Source organism: Bidens hawaiensis, unplaced genomic scaffold (assembly GCF_021521415.1).
Source record: "Bidens hawaiensis isolate Kalapana, Puna unplaced genomic scaffold, B.hawaiensis_p1.1 tig00009092_1, whole genome shotgun sequence".
Lineage (NCBI taxonomy): Eukaryota > Viridiplantae > Streptophyta > Magnoliopsida > Asterales > Asteraceae > Bidens > Bidens hawaiensis.
Genome location: NW_027491669.1, coordinates 1005783 through 1022610, shown reverse-complemented (window position 1 = coordinate 1022610; position 16828 = coordinate 1005783).

Below are 16828 nucleotides of genomic sequence, written 5' to 3'. Positions count from 1 at the left end.
GATAAACGAAACCTTTAACGTCAAACCAAGCAAGAGACGATCGATCAAGCCGAAAAAGATGCACAATGACCGACAATATGATGTGTTGAGTCAATAAATGTCATGGTTTAAGTTTTTAAAGATTTTAAATCGGTTTTATATAAATTTTATTTTTAAGCCGAAAAACGACCGTTTTAGCCTCGTTTTAAGTCGAATTAAGTGTTTAACCGAAAAACGAACTGAACCGGATTATCCACAACATTATCCGGATTACACAATCCAAATGTGTGGCCATGGTTTGAGATGTGGGCCCCCCCACACATACATGGACCGATCGGTCCATGGGTCACACACACACACATTTCATTTTCTTTTTTTACAAACAACAAACTCTTGATCATCATCCTCTCTTCAACATTCATCCAAAAACCCAAGTTTTTAAGCAAGAAACCGAGGTAAAGATCGGATTATAGTCGTGTTCACCTTCCTTTCTCGAGTTATTTTCAAGAAAATGAGGTTCCAGGAGAAAAATGGGTGAAAACCCGAGATGGAACCGATTTTTGCATGATCAAGTGATGTATACAAGTTATACAAGGGATCTTGGTCCAAGAAATGAGTTAAAAGGGTCAAAAACGAATTTTTACGGTTAAAATCTTTGTTTCTTTATCATAACCGAAACCATGAAAGAAATGGCTTGATCGTGGGTATAACTTGCTTGGTGTGGTGTTGTTGTGCTTGTAGGTGTTGTATCTAGTTGCTAGCAAAGGCTAGAAAGCGAGATCCTCGCGGTTTAAAGCTAGAAACACAAGGTAGTTCGGTTTTTCGTATGATTTGTGTGATTTGGACAGATTGTGGTAGACTTAGAGTTGGGTCATGAAATTTTACAGAGATGATCTACACATGAAAATATGAGATCTGTGAAATTTTTGTAATTTTTGGATAAAGGATGAATATTTGGAGAATTTAATGCTCGGTTTTGGCTAAAAATGGTGAAAAATAGCTAAACATCATGAAAAATTCTGGAAAACTTCAGATAAGCTTTTTATAACATATAAAGTCACACACAAAATTTCAGGTACATTGGAGAAGTCTAAGTAGGCTTTTCGGTAAAACGAGTTCTAGGGTTTTCTAGCTCTGTTTTGGTGAAAATGGCATGAAAAATGAGTTTTTGGTTCTGTAAAAATTACTGGGTACTATGTGGATGGCAGGAGTCATCCCAGAAAAATTTGGGATTTTTCTAAGGTCGTTTGGTATTTTCGGCATATTTGGTGTTTAAATGACGTTTAAAAATAGATAAATAAATGTTAAATATAAAAATTGTTGGAATTACGTATGCCCGAGACACATAATTATACTAATGTGGCTAACTGTGTTTGATCCAAGTCGGGTCATACCCAATAACAAGCAAGACAACACCAAACGTATTCTTTTAATGATTTGATCATTTAAACGAATACCGAACACTACGTGTTTGGAAATTGGTTTTCTAAACAAACACACTTGAGGATTTAAATAAATTATCTGGATAATTTGTTTATATAAATTAATTATTTAATTAGTTAAATAATTATATAAATGTATGTACATTTTATAAAAATGAGTTTTATAAAATGAATGGAGATGTTTTAAATGGTTAAAACAAAACAAAAAAAAAAAAATAATAATAATAATAATAACCGTCCACCCCATGTGGGTGGAGAGTTTGGTCCAATCCTAGGCTTTGTCTTCTTGTGATGACCACTTTATCTACCTCCATTCACAACACATGCATTTTGGGTCTTGTCTTTTGAATTTTTCAAGTGTAGAATGAATTCAAAAACACTCTCTCTTTCTCTCTAAAACTCACGGCCATTTGGGCAGAAAATTGGGTGTTTTTGTGAGCTTGTATAGTGTTCAAATCCTAGCAATTAATTGGTGTTGTTGCTACAAAGCTTGGGGTATACTAGCTTGAGGGTTCCTATCTTGCAACCTTGCCATTTGGAGTCATCATCTTCTTCATTCACCTACATCTTCTTCTAAAGGTAGAAGAGGTACATTTTACATTATGTTAGCATTTAGTTCTTGTAATATTGATCCTTGTATTTCGGGTTTTAGTTTTACATAATGGTATGTTCTTTAAACAAGTTCTAAAACTAAGCTTCCGTTGCGTTTTTCATGCTAAAGTGGTTAACTTGAAACTTTGATAAACTTGTATAAAACCCAACAATGGCATCAAGAGCCGGTTACAAGGACTTATGCTTCTTTTGTGTTCATACATTTCGGATTTTTCATGGGTGAAAAGGGAGGTCCGAAAATTTGGTGGATTTTACCCCTCATGGTTTTGTAAGATCTTGACATGCATGGAAAGATCTTAGGAAACCATTTAACATTTGGATGATGAAATATCAAAATTGTAAAATTTTGGGGGGGGTGGCCGTAGCCTCATGGGGGGGGCCGTTTTTTTTTTTGGTGAAATTTGGGCATTGGTTGCTTAGGTTGCATGCTTAGAACATTTGGTATGTTTGGATGTGTCATAACCGAAACCTAGACCTTGGATGTGTTGATTGTTGTTATGTGTATTTTGATTATGTTTATTATTCAATATGGTTGTAATAATTCTTAATCTTAGGCTTGTGTAATTTATTTATTCATAAGTTGGTATGTAATAAGTAGATTAGTTGCATTTTTTTTTAGAAAAATATGTATTAGGATACATTTTGTAAAAATTAGAAGATGCAAGATTTGGTGAAATTGGTTGGGCCGAAATTTTGGGCTTGTTGGGCCTCACCGGCCCATCATGGGATTCAAGCCCATTAGGCCCATAAATTTCACTCTTGGGTCCAAGAAGACTTTTGGAAGTTTGGAGCCCATTAACAAGCCCAAAAAGAACACAACAACTTGGAGAGGATACTTGAAGCATTTGGATGCAAGGTCAAGTGGGAGTCAACATTCCATCCTTGTGTCATGTTTTGTCCCTTAGGTGTGACTTATGACCTACACTTGTTTCGGCTAACAAGTATGGTCAAATTTAGTGGTTTTCGGTTATGACTATATTTTGCACGTGTATGCTTGGTTGTTTGTTTTACTTAATGTAATGTGTGGTTGATAGATATTAGGATATCCAAACCGTCACATAGGAACGACAACAAGCATAAAACGGGTTCTAATATATATTTGGTAATATCGCGTCAATTAGTTTAATTAAATGGGTTTATTAAAACTAAGCGATCACTCACATATAATAAAATTGGTTTTATTATAACTAGAACCTTGAAAATTGGTTTTCAAAATCGCCATATTACTAAATGCATGTTAGGATATGGCATAATGTTTTTCAACTAGAATATTTGAAAATTTAAAAATCCCTTTTTCATATTACCAAGGAAACAAGTCTAACACCATCCTTTTGTATGACACTTAACGTATTAGGGAACTTTTAATGGGATAAAGGTCACCTAACCATTTTGAGCAAACTAATATACTTAGGGTAATATTAACATATTTGTGGGATAAAGGTCACCTAACCACTTGTATGTTAATCTTACATGTTTATACAAGTAGGACGACTTGAATTGGAAACCATGTGATAAAGGTCACCTAAGCATGGGATCCAATGGTGTTGATGGGATAAACATGCCAACACGAAATAAGGATTTCGAATGGTCCCATACCTCTAGAAGTTGCAAAGGGTTGCAATTGTCAAGGTTGACTACCTTGTTAAATCAAATAACGGGATAAAGGTCACCTAACCGAAATTTGATTTATCATTGGATTCTAGAATTTAATTATTATTTTAAAATCTGGAATAAAAGGGTATTAATAATTAAATTGTTTATAATACTAAAATAAAACTTTGTTAAATTTTGTAGATGGCCGCTAACAATGCAAACACCTCTACCCATAACACCCGTAACCTATCCTTAAGAACCATCCTTGAAAAGGATCGTCTAAACCATAATAACTTTATGGATTGGTATCGCAACTTGAGAATAGTTCTCAAGCAAGAAGAGATATCATATGTCTTAGACGATCCCATTCCCGACGAGCCTGACGTGGAAAATGAGGAGGCTTATAACGATTGGGTCAAGTACACCAAAGATTCGGTGCAAGCCTCTTGCCTCATGTTAGGGACTATGATTCCCGAAATCCAAAAGGATTTCGAGCATCATGGGGCATACGACATGATAACTCAATTGAAGGAAATGTTCCTTCAACAAGCTAGAGCGGAACGTTTCGAAACGGTTCGAGCGTTTCATGCATGTCGTATGGAGGAAACCCAAACCGTCTCATCTTATGTCCTAAAGATGAAAAGCTACATCGAAAAGCTTCGTAGGTTGAATTGTCCCGTGTCTAATGAGTTGGCTACGGATTTGATCCTCAACTCTTTGACCAAAAGGTTTGAAACCTTTGTCATGAATTATAACATGAATGGGTGGGACAAAAGCATTGGTGAGCTTCACGCAATGCTAAGAACGGCCGAAGCGGGAATGGGTAAAAAGGCTTTACCCGTTCTAACAATCGATGAAGGAAAAAGGGGACATAACTCCAACCCCAAAGCAAGTGTTGCTAAGGGCAAGGGCCACGTCCGAGGAAAGGGAAAGAGGAAAGCCATCACGCCCACCAAACCGAAGGAAAAGAAGCAAAAGGTTGCGGCGCAAGATCCATGCTTTGAGTGTGGAGAGATAGGTCATTGGAAAAGGAATTGTCCGACCTATCTCAAAGCGTTAAAAGATAAGAGGGATGCGGGGCATACCTCAGGTATTATCTTTACTATACATATTGAACTAAATGTTATTTCTTCAAATACATGGGTACTTGATACCGGATGTGGAACTCACATTTGCAATTTGTTGCAGGGGTTCAAAAGAAGTAAACAACTCAACAAAGGGGACATTAGTCTCTTTATGGGCAATGGAGCAAGAGTTGAAGTCCAAGCCCAAGGAGACTACATGTTAAAGCTTCCAAGTGGTTTGGAAGTAATTTTGAAGAATGTTTTGTATGCTCCTAAGTTAAGGAGAAACATTATTTCCGTGTCCCTTTTAAAACAATGTGGCTTTGATCTTAAATTTATAGATTATGATATTCATGTTTTGATGAATGGCATATTTTATTTTAAAGCTATACCCATGAATGGTATATATGAAATAGATCAAATTGGTACGTCACATAGTAGTTCAATGTACAATATCAACACCAAGAAACTCAAGAAGGACTTGGGTGATTCCTATCTTTGGCATTGTCGCCTTGGACATATAAGCAAGAATCGCATGCAAACTCTTCGCAAGAGTGGTATTCTAGAAACAAATGAGTATGATTCATTTGATGTATGTGAATCTTGTTTACAAGGCAAAATGACAAAGCAACCCTTTAATAAAACTTTTGAAAGGTCAAAAGAATTATTGGGTATCATACATTCGGATGTATGTGGTCCTTTTAGACCAATGACTAGGAATGGTGAAAGATACTTCATTACCTTTATTGACGATTATAGTCGATATGGTTATGTGTACTTATTGAAACACAAAGATGAAGCTTTTGAAATGTTCAAAGACTTCAAAATTGAAGTAGAAAGACAACTCAAGACCACAATCAAAGTACTTCGTAGTGATAGAGGAGGTGAATACCTAAGTGGTGTTTTTCAAGATCATCTTAAGAGTTGTGGAATTATTTCACAACTTACTCCACCTGGAACATCACAACATAATGGTGTGTCTGAAAGGAGAAATCGTACCCTATTAGATATGGTTCGATCGATGATGGCTAGAAGCACTTTACCTCTATCATTTTGGGGCTATGCTTTACTTTCCGCTGTTCGCATATTGAATATGGCTCCAACCAAGAAAGTGGAGAAGACACCTTTTGAAATATGGCATGGAAGGGTTCCATCGCTATCATTCTTAAGAGTTTGGGGTTGTGAAGCTTATGTAAAGCAATACACCCCAAACAAATTAGAAGTCCGATCCACTAAGTGTATCTTTATAGGTTATCCTAAAGATGATTTAGGATATTACTTTTACGACCCTAGTGAGCAAAAGGTTATTATTGCTCGAAAGGGTAAGTTCTTGGAAACTAAGTTCCTTAAGGAAGGAACTAATAGTAGAACAGTGGAACTTGATGAGGATCAAGAACCACAAGATGATACACAATTGGTTGATACTAGCACTCAACAAGAGGTTGTTGAAAGTGATCAAGTGGTTGATCAAAACACACAAAACGTTCGCAGATCTGGTAGAGTTAGCAATCCACCTGAAAGATATGGATTTTTTGTAGAAGGTTGCTACGTGGTAGATTCGGATGAACCAACCACATACCGTGATGCAATGTCCAAGAATGATTGTGACAAATGGCTTGAAGCCATGAACGTTGAGATGCAATCCATGTATGACAACCAAGTTTGGGAATTGGTTGAACCACCACTCAACTCCAAAGCTGTTGGAAGTAAGTGGGTTTTCAAAAGAAAAACTGATATGCATGGAAACTTGGATACTTATAAAGCAAGACTTGTAGCTAAGGGTTTCACTCAAACTCAAGGGGTTGATTATGATGAAACTTTTTCGCCTGTAGCAATGCTAAAGTCTATTAGGATATTATTTGCCATAGCTGCACATTATGATTATGAAATTTGGCAAATGGATGTCAAGACCGCTTTCCTAAATGGATATCTTGAGGAAGATGTCTATATGGTTCAGCCTGAAGGTTTTGTCGATCCGAAACATCCTAATAAAGTATGCAAGTTAAAGAAATCAATCTATGGATTGAAACAAGCATCTAGAACTTGGAATCATCGTTTTGATGAAGAAATCAAAAATTTTGGATTCATCAAGAACGCTGATGAGGCTTGTGTGTATAAGAAAGCTAGTGGGAGTATAATAACCTTCTTAGTATTGTATGTCGATGACATTCTACTATTTGGAAATGACGTTCCAACCATGGAAAGCGTTAAGGCTTGGCTTGGAAGTAGATTTTCCATCAAGGATCTTGGTGAAGCTGCCTATATTTTGGGAATAAAGATCTATAGGGATAGGTCAAGGCGCTTGATAGGTTTGAACCAAAGTACATACATTGATAAAATCTTGAAAAGGTTCAAGATGGAAAACTCCAAGAAAGGTTTGGTACCTATTCAAAGAGGGACTATATTGAGTTCAGCTCAATGTCCAAGCTCAAAGGGTGAGCAAGAGATAATGAAACAAATCCCATATGCTTCTGCTATAGGATCCATCATGTATGCGATGATATGTACTAGACCGGATGTGTCATGCGCTTTGAGCATGACAAGCAGATACCAACAGAATCCAGGAAACAGTCATTGGATGGCTGTTAAGAACATATTGAAATACCTTAGGAGAACTAAGGATATGTTTCTGATATATGGATCTGGTGAGGAGGAACTCGCTATAAAAGGTTACACGGATGCGAGCTTTCAAACTGATCGAGATGATTCTCGATCACAATCTGGGTATGTGTTCACTCTTAATGGAGGAGCTGTCTCTTGGAAGAGCTCAAAACAGGAAGTGGTAGCATTATCCACTACAGAATCAGAATACATCGCCGCTTCATTGGCAGCTCAGGAAGCTGCATGGTTGAAGAAATTCATTACTGATCTAGGGGTGGTCTCTACCATTCAAGACCCCCTAGAAATCTTTTGTGACAACGAGGGTGCGATTGCTCAAATCAAGGAACCTCGTTCGCACCAAAAGACAAGGCACATAGAGCGGAGATTCAACTACATAAGGGATGAAGTTGAAAAAGGAAAGATATGTATTCGCAAAGTTGGAACTGATCAAAATCTTGCGGATCCATTCACGAAGCTCCTAGAAAGACCGAAACATGAGCGTCATGCGAGTGGCTTAGGACTTCGATATTCTAGTAATTGGATTTGATCTATTTTATATTTACGTTTAAAAGACTTTTGTAATTTAACTCTTTTATATGATTATGGAATCTTGAGTTAAATTCTAATTTTGCATGTTTAATCCATGAATAAGTTATCTTATTCTAAAAGTCCGTAGTCGATCACATTTGTGGGAACAAATATGAAGCAAGACTATTATGAACTAGAATTGGTGGATATTCATAAGGAATGAATATGGAGCATAGGTTTGCTGCCAAGGTTCATAGATATTTGTGGGATACAAATATTGGACTGACCCGCTCTCAATATTACTACATGGAGTCGATGGACCTGATCATTAGTAATTTTGAGTAAAGGAGAATTTCATATTATCCTTAGACCTGAGATGTATACTGGGTCTTGATTTTCACCAAGTATTACACTTTGACTCTCCCCTTCGCTATTCGTAAAAGATGGTACATAAGGATGAGCTCGGGTGGAGTATAAAGTGATAGTGAGAGGCGTATACAGTCAAGATGGAATTTGTTCTTCTTATGTGTTGAGAGTTTAGATGTCTAAGGCCTGATAAAGTTGAATTGTAAAGAGAATGATCGCCTATGTCTCTTAGATCCAACATGACATCTAGTAACAAAGGGATATAATGATAGATTCACCTAAATCATATCAAGTAAGGGACTTGAAGGGATGATGTTATTGAATGGCACTTCGTCAAACACATTAGGGGTGGTGAACTGTTGTTAGGCGGTATTCATCACTTGCATTAATTTTCTATGTATCTCGTGCAAGTGGGAGATTGTTGGAATTACGTATGCCCGAGACACATAATTATACTAATGTGGCTAACTGTGTTTGATCCAAGTCGGGTCATACCCAATAACAAGCAAGACAACACCAAACGTATTCTTTTAATGATTTGATCATTTAAACGAATACCGAACACTACGTGTTTGGAAATTGGTTTTCTAAACAAACACACTTGAGGATTTAAATAAATTATCTGGATAATTTGTTTATATAAATGTCACACCCCGGCCAGAGGCGGAATGCCAAGGGCGTGGACGAAGTCTCAGATTGAATAAGCCATAACACAGGTTAAGAGTCTAAATGAAATGCATACATAGATAATCAAGTTACATTGTTCAAAAGATACAAATAAAACCACAATAGTCCAACAGATACTAAGTCTAGTACTACGCCTTCAGTCATCTCCTAAGGCCATCTAGAAATCCCTGTTCTTCATCTATTAGCATTACCTGAAAAATATGCAAGAAAGCGTCAACTACAAAAATAGTTGAGTGAGAACATAAGTTTGTTGTAAAAGGAAAAGGCTTCATACACAAGCATGTTAGACCAAGTTGTAGGGGTTTATATATAGGGTGTACCAGCGGCTAACCCACCACTCCTACAACTTGTTCTACCATGTTTGGGTATGATCCCGGCTATTAGAAAAATAGTTTGAAAGAGAACAAGCGCACCAAAATAGGTTGTTGGGGTTTATATATAGGGTGTACCAGCGGCTAACCCACCACTCCTACAACATATTTTGCTGTGCTTATTGTTTTATGAGTTTCAAAGTGAGAAGACAGTTCATAAGTAAAAGCGTAGTGTATAATACATGGTTCGGTACAGTTCATAATAGTGTGTGAAAAGCGTGTACGTGGATCATTGAGTTACAACGTGTATAAGGCAATACAATAGTTCACAATTCTTGAGATAAATGCACATAACAGATAGACCAAAGAGCAAATAATAACACATAGTACACATAGAGGTCACGCGAGTGTGAGGCGAGACTTACATGGATTCACACAGAATCCAAGGCCGTCGAGTATGCGAGACTTACATGGATGCCGCAGTATCCAAAGCAGTCGAGTGTGCGAGACTTACATGGGTGCCGCAGTACCCAAAGCAGTCGAGATAGTGACCGTGGTTCATAGAGCAACAGTTCATAGAGCATATAGTTCATAGTGCAACGGTTCATAGTACAATGGTTCATAGTGTAACAGTTCATAAAGTGATACAAATTTATAGAGTAAGTAAAGTAATTGTGATGGTGTTTACATTACGTTAAGTTATAAGTGAAAGCGAGTAAAAGCAGAGTAGAACAGTGTATAAAGGTTTGAAGTAAAGTGTTTTGCATATTTCCACCCCGTGGTTTGATAAAGTAAAAACAGTTGAAAAGGGGTTTATGAACTCACCTTGATCTCGGGTTAGGATGGTGCTACAGAAGATCTCCTTAGCCTAGAGTTGGACATACGTATAAGGTTAACAACGTGCTATAAGTCTAAGAAAACGAGTTTACGCGACCTCGAGCAAAAACTGGGTTTTTAAAGATGAAAACAGCTTGGTTCTGGCTTGATTCGATCGAATAAGAATACATTCGATCGAATTAGAATACATTCGATCGAATAGGAACACGTTCGGTCGAATAGGCACACATTCGATCGAATAGACACACATTCGATCGAATCTGAGGCACACTCGATCGAACCAGAAACACATTCGGTCGAACCAGTTTGGGAAAACTCGTTCGGTCGGACATGGAACTTGTTCGATCGAATAGACACTCGTTCGATCGAATACGAAGCTCATTCGATCGAATGAGTTGGAGACCATTCGGTTGCTTTCCTATTCGGTTGACTGGACTGGTTCGATCGACTCCTTCGATCGAATGAACTGGTTCGATCGACTGGTTCGATCGAATGAGTCTGATTCGACTCCTTCAAGCTGGGCGACGGAGAAACCTACGGGTTTTCCAGATTTTCCAGATTTTTGACCCAAAATCGAAGTTTTTGACATGGAAATGCTCGGGATTGAAAGGGGTATCGATTCCTAGTACTTTTAAACACAAAAGCTTGCATTTTGACACCAAAACAAGTCGGTTTTTGACCCGAAAACTCAAGTTACGAAAATGGGAGTTTTTGCTCGATTTGAGGCCGAAAATGGTTATGAAAACGGATGATTTTCGAAAGGGACTTACCAAAAACGATTAGGAACAAGATTCCGGGCTCGGATTTGTGATTTGAGGACTTTCTCTCTCTAGCTTCTCTCTCTAGAAATGAGAGAGTTTGGGTGGGTGCAAGTGAAAGAGTTGGGTGAAAATGGTGGAAGTGTCAAGAACTTTCGTTTATATACTACGGGTTTGGTTAGGCGCGGGTTGGCTACCTACGGGTCGAGATTAGCCGAGTCCATAAATTTTGTAAAACGAAACATTTTTTCTATAAACTTTTATGAAATAACTTTGAATAAAATATCTGAAATCTTTTAAAATAATGAAAATATCATTTATTTACAAAAGATAGATTTTTGGTCACCGGGTTAAATTTCGGGATGTTACAATAAATTAATTATTTAATTAGTTAAATAATTATATAAATGTATGTACATTTTATAAAAATGAGTTTTATAAAATGAATGGAGATGTTTTAAATGGTTAAAACAAAACAAAAAAAAAAAAAAAAAAAAAATAATAACCGTCCACCCCATGTGGGTGGAGAGTTTGGTCCAATCCTAGGCTTTGTCTTCTTGTGATGACCACTTTATCTACCTCCATTCACAACACATGCATTTTGGGTCTTGTCTTTTGAATTTTTCAAGTGTAGAATGAATTCAAAAACACTCTCTCTTTCTCTCTAAAACTCACGGCCATTTGGGCAGAAAATTGGGTGTTTTTGTGAGCTTGTATAGTGTTCAAATCCTAGCAATTAATTGGTGTTGTTGCTACAAAGCTTGGGGTATACTAGCTTGAGGGTTCCTATCTTGCAACCTTGCCATTTGGAGTCATCATCTTCTTCATTCACCTACATCTTCTTCTAAAGGTAGAAGAGGTACATTTTACATTATGTTAGCATTTAGTTCTTGTAATATTGATCCTTGTATTTCGGGTTTTAGTTTTACATAATGGTATGTTCTTTAAACAAGTTCTAAAACTAAGCTTCCGTTGCGTTTTTCATGCTAAAGTGGTTAACTTGAAACTTTGATAAACTTGTATAAAACCCAACAAAAATTAATTCTGGAAATATTTTTATAAAATTCCTTACTGTCAAAAACTGATTTGTACAAAATTTCAAGATCCGAGACTAAACGGATATTTATTTGTGCTAAATGGAACTTAAAAACAAACTTTTAAAGCTTAAAACGTGTAAACCGGCAAAGTTCGCCTAAGCGAGCTGACTGGTGTATAAAAACCTTAAAAATGGACTATTTTCATGAAACTAAGTTAGTCAAGTAAAAATAAATCATCCGAAAATAATTCGGATGATTTGGGTAATTTTACCCGATTTAGTCGTTTCCGGTATATTAAAGACGGAAACGGGCCCCGCGGCCAAACGGGGTGTCTAACCCGAGCTCTAATTTCACCACTTTAATTAAAATATAAATAACAACTATTTTCGGGTCGTATGTGGCCAAACTCATCTTTTGAAAACATAAAGACGAATAACCGTGCTAGGCACGCAAAACGAGAAAACAAACTAATGGTAGTTTTGACTAAAGAACTCTAAGTGATATCACAATCTAAGTCCCGAGAAGTGTATCGGGGTTAACATTGTCCCCGGATCGTGTACGGTACTGGGTTAACAGTGTCCCCAGACGTACCGGTTAACACGAATTTAAGTTATATTAATAGAAATTGTGTAGTAACGACTTAGGGATCGTATTACAGATCCGGACCGGTAGCTGTGCACGATATTACATCTTTGCTCACAAAAAGGTGAGTTTTCACGAGCCCCTTTTTACTGAACTGTTTTAAATATTTTCCCGGGGCGGAAAGCATGTTTATATCAAAATGTTTAAGTACATGCCGATCGCATGGAAATGAATGTATTTATATATGTTTTATTGTACGGGAATCGTACGGAAATGTACTAAGATGGTAATTGTCTGAGTTGCTAACATTGTAAGGCCCCGCAACACGAGTGATTAGCTAAAAGCCGGTAGAGTGTGAATAGTACTATTGGTCTGACAAACCCAACTGGTCCGGCATGGATTTGCTGATGTTTTCCAGCCAGTTGCACATGTCTATTTTGGGTGTTATATATATTTTGCTATGTAATGTTAGACATAACGGTTTGGGGCAGTTCCGTGGACGGGGGATATGTCACGGGTCCGTGGGCGGGGGATATGCCACGGGGATTGTGTGTGATAGTCAGAGGTTTCACTTGTGGGCTCAGCATAATTACATCGCTAAAATATGATTTATTATAATAAATTGTCAATGTTTATTTAAATCAGTGAAACTCACCAACTATTCGTAGTTGACCCGTTTTCTTTACATGCTTTCTAGGTACACCCAAATTGGAATGAGTGATACGTGCTTGATGATGTGTGCTATTTTGTGGAAGATTAAGGATCTATATTTTGCATTAAATATGTTAATGTACTATCGGTAAAACTTATGTGATAACACCTAGATGGTAACGAAACTCGGAACAATGTAATTCGTTTAAATTAATGTAGTGGTGTTTTCTTTATAAACAATGCTGTTGATATCAGATGTGTCTGTTGCATCCCGCGTACGTTTCCGCTGCGGTTACGGGGTGTTACAGAACTTGGTATCAGAGCCATTGGTTATAAAGAATTAGGATGTCTTTAAAAGATACCTAAAATATAACCAGTAGCTCAAGTATTATAGGATCTGAATATCAACTAATAATTTATTGTGACGAGGTCTGGATGAACTTGGATGGACAAGTGAGTTATTATGGTCCGGAACATAATAACAGACTTGTCCGCACGAGGGAATTCAGGGGAAGTCACGGGGGCTTTAATAGGTAAAATTGGCAACATATGTGCAAATATATGATAATATTGTATGTGGTCAAGTTGTATAAGTAAGTGTATATTAATTTGATTACGATTTACACTATGGAAAGAACTATATGTTTGTTAACTTGTGTGCAGGTTAGAATGTCAAGAACACCTAGTGTATCGATGGAGGAGGACTCGGAGGAAGTCAGCTCCGGGAACTCTGGGAGCCTCCCCGTATCATCCAGCTCTGAGCCTAGCGAGGCTAGTGTTAGGAGCTCTAGCCAGTCCTCCCCTGCCAGGATTGCTAGATCTCCTACCCCACCCACACCACAGGCCGTCCCTATCCATCCCGGATTCGGACCCCGCCTCACGGCGCGGATCAGTGTTCCGCAGGTCCCACCTACCTCGCCCCCACCCAGACCTGCTACCCGCAGGGGCGAGTCCTCCCGCTCCCAGCCCGAGCCTGTGACTCCACCTGTGTGGGGTCTCCCTCGGCAGGAGAGGGACGCGGCGGCGTGGCTACGAGTGCTCACCGAACAGGTGAATGAGCACTCCGCCGCCTTGACGGTGGGGGTACAGAGGCGGATGTACCTAGGGGACTGCATACTGGACCACCAGTATGCGATTTTGCAGCTGAAGAGGGAGTGCTCATACTCCCAGTGGATGATCGGCCGGATGGAGACGCGGATCCGGGTTATGCTAGCTGTGATGGTGGTGTTGGTGGCGGTGTTGGTGGGTTTGGTATACCACCGTGTTTAGTTGTGTTAGGACGGGAGTAGACAGGGGCCGCTTTTTGATACTCTGTGTAAGCAGTTAGTGGTGATACTAACATAGAGTGAATCTTGGGTAGTTATAATACAACCACTGGCCCTTAGGGGGGGTCTCTTTTGGGGTATATCGTTATAGATACTTTTGGGTATCATTCAAACACTGACCCATTGTGGGTTATGTCGAGATGATGCCGACATAGGCCCTATGTAGGAAAACTTAACTTATGTAATGATGACAGGAAAGTATGTGAACTGACATGGATGTAATATGTAATAATATTTATTAATGAATGGAATGTTTGTTGTGTTTTATGATTGGAACTTGTATTAATTATATATATTTTCTTGATGTTGTGTAGAATGGCACCAAAACGTTCAGCCCAATTGTCGGAAGTGGACGTGAGTCGTTTGATTGCTCAACAGTTAGAGGCGGCGATACCGGATATAGTATCGCGCATCGCCGCCAGTATTAACAATTCGGCCAATCCAACCCCTCCGAGCAATCAAACGACCACCAATAATGACGGGGAACAAAATGTTAATCCTCCACAGAATGATAACACGATTCCGAGTACTGACGCACCGCCTAGGGTGGTCGTTACAGACAGTAATGGCCCTATACCTACTGTAGAGACGAACCGTACTGAACCGATTCCTGCATCCAGGGGATGTTCGATCAAAGACTTTATGTTGTGCAAACCCCTAGAATTTAGCGGATCTGAGGGACCCAATGGGTTGGTTAAGTGGATTGAGAAAATAGAGGCTGTTGTGAACATCAGCAACTGCCCTGAGGATTACGTTGTTAAGTATGCTACCTGCACGTTCACGGACCATGCCTTGACATGGTGGAACACCATAGTACAGACTCGCGGTCAGGCGGCGACAAACCGCATGACCTGGACAGAGCTCAAGGCTCTCGTACTGGAACATTTCTGCCCGAAAAACGAACTGCAAAAGTTAGAAAACGAATTGTGGAACCTGGAGATGCAGGGGGCAGACCACTTAGGTTATACAAACCGATTTAATGAATTGTCGCGATTAGTGCCATGGTTGGTCACCCCAGAGTCAAAGAGGGTTGAGCGTTATATATGGGGACTAACTCCACTAGTAAGGAGTATAGTCAACTCTGGGGGACACCAGACGTTTGAGAGTGTGGTGACGCAAGCTGGTATCGTCACATACGATTTCGTGAGGAGTGGGTCACTGAAGGTGGCAGGAGAGTCTGCTGGGGGAAAGCGAGGTACGTATGACAATAGGATCCGGGAGAAGCAGCAACGTAAACAAGCTAGGCCCGCTGCCCAGAACTACACCATGACTAGTTCAGGCGGAAGGCAGGAATCGCAGAAAGGGACGTTCCCTAAATGTGGGAAATGCGGTTGCCAGCATGGTGGCGTGTGCAAGGAGGTAGTGTGCCACCGGTGTGGCAGGAATGGGCACTACGCACCGAGTTGTAGGACAACCCTGAACAATCTGAACCGACAACCGCAACCTATCCGTGCGCAGCCACTTAGGACCCAACCAACCAGACAACAGAACCCACAAGGAAACCAAATGATGACCACTAGCCGTGCTTGCTTTGAATGTGGCAGCACAGATCCCTTCAAGAGAAACTGTCCGAGGCTGAACCAGGGAGGAAATGGGAGACAAGCAGTGGGTCAGGCATCGTCGTCCAATCCGGCGAGAGGCCGAGCTTTTGTGTTGGGGGCGAACGAAGCACGCCAGGACTCCAGCGTAGTTACAGGTACATTCCTCGTCACTGATCATTACGCTTCTGTATTATTTGATACAGGCGCCGATTGAAGTTTTGTCTCTGTCAAGTTTCTATCAATAGCAAACCTTCCGATTAGTGAAACCATAGAACCTTATACTGTAGAAGTAGCTAACGGTAAAACCATGATAGTTAATCAGATATTTCAGAATTGCCCTTTTATTCTGAACGATCAACCCTTTCTGATTGACTTGTTACCAGTAGAATTGGGTAGTTTCGACGTGATAGTGGGAATGGATTGGTTAGCACGTAACAAGGTAGAAATAAACTGTGAAAAGAAAATCGTCAAGATCCGGGTGTCGGATGACGAAGAGGTATTAGTGCAGGGTGAGAAGTCGGGCAATATGATACCGTTTATATCCCACCTCAAGGTGTTAAAATATATACGCCAGGGATGCGTGGCATACCTAGCGAGCCTGACGGCCACGGATCCTGAGGAAAAACGGGTGGACGATATCCCGGTGGTACGCGAGTTTCCACAAGTTTTCCCAGAAGAACTACCTGGATTACCGCCAACCCGACAGGTCGAATTCAGAATCGATTTATTACCTCAAGCTGGCCCTATTGCTAAAGCACCCTACCGACTTGCACCATCCGAGATGCAAGAATTATCCAATCAGTTGCAAGAATTGTTGGATAAAGGATTTATACGTCCTAGTTATTCCCCGTGGGGTGCACCTGTACTATTCGTGAAAAAGAAGGACGGGAGCCTTAGAATGTGCATTGATTACA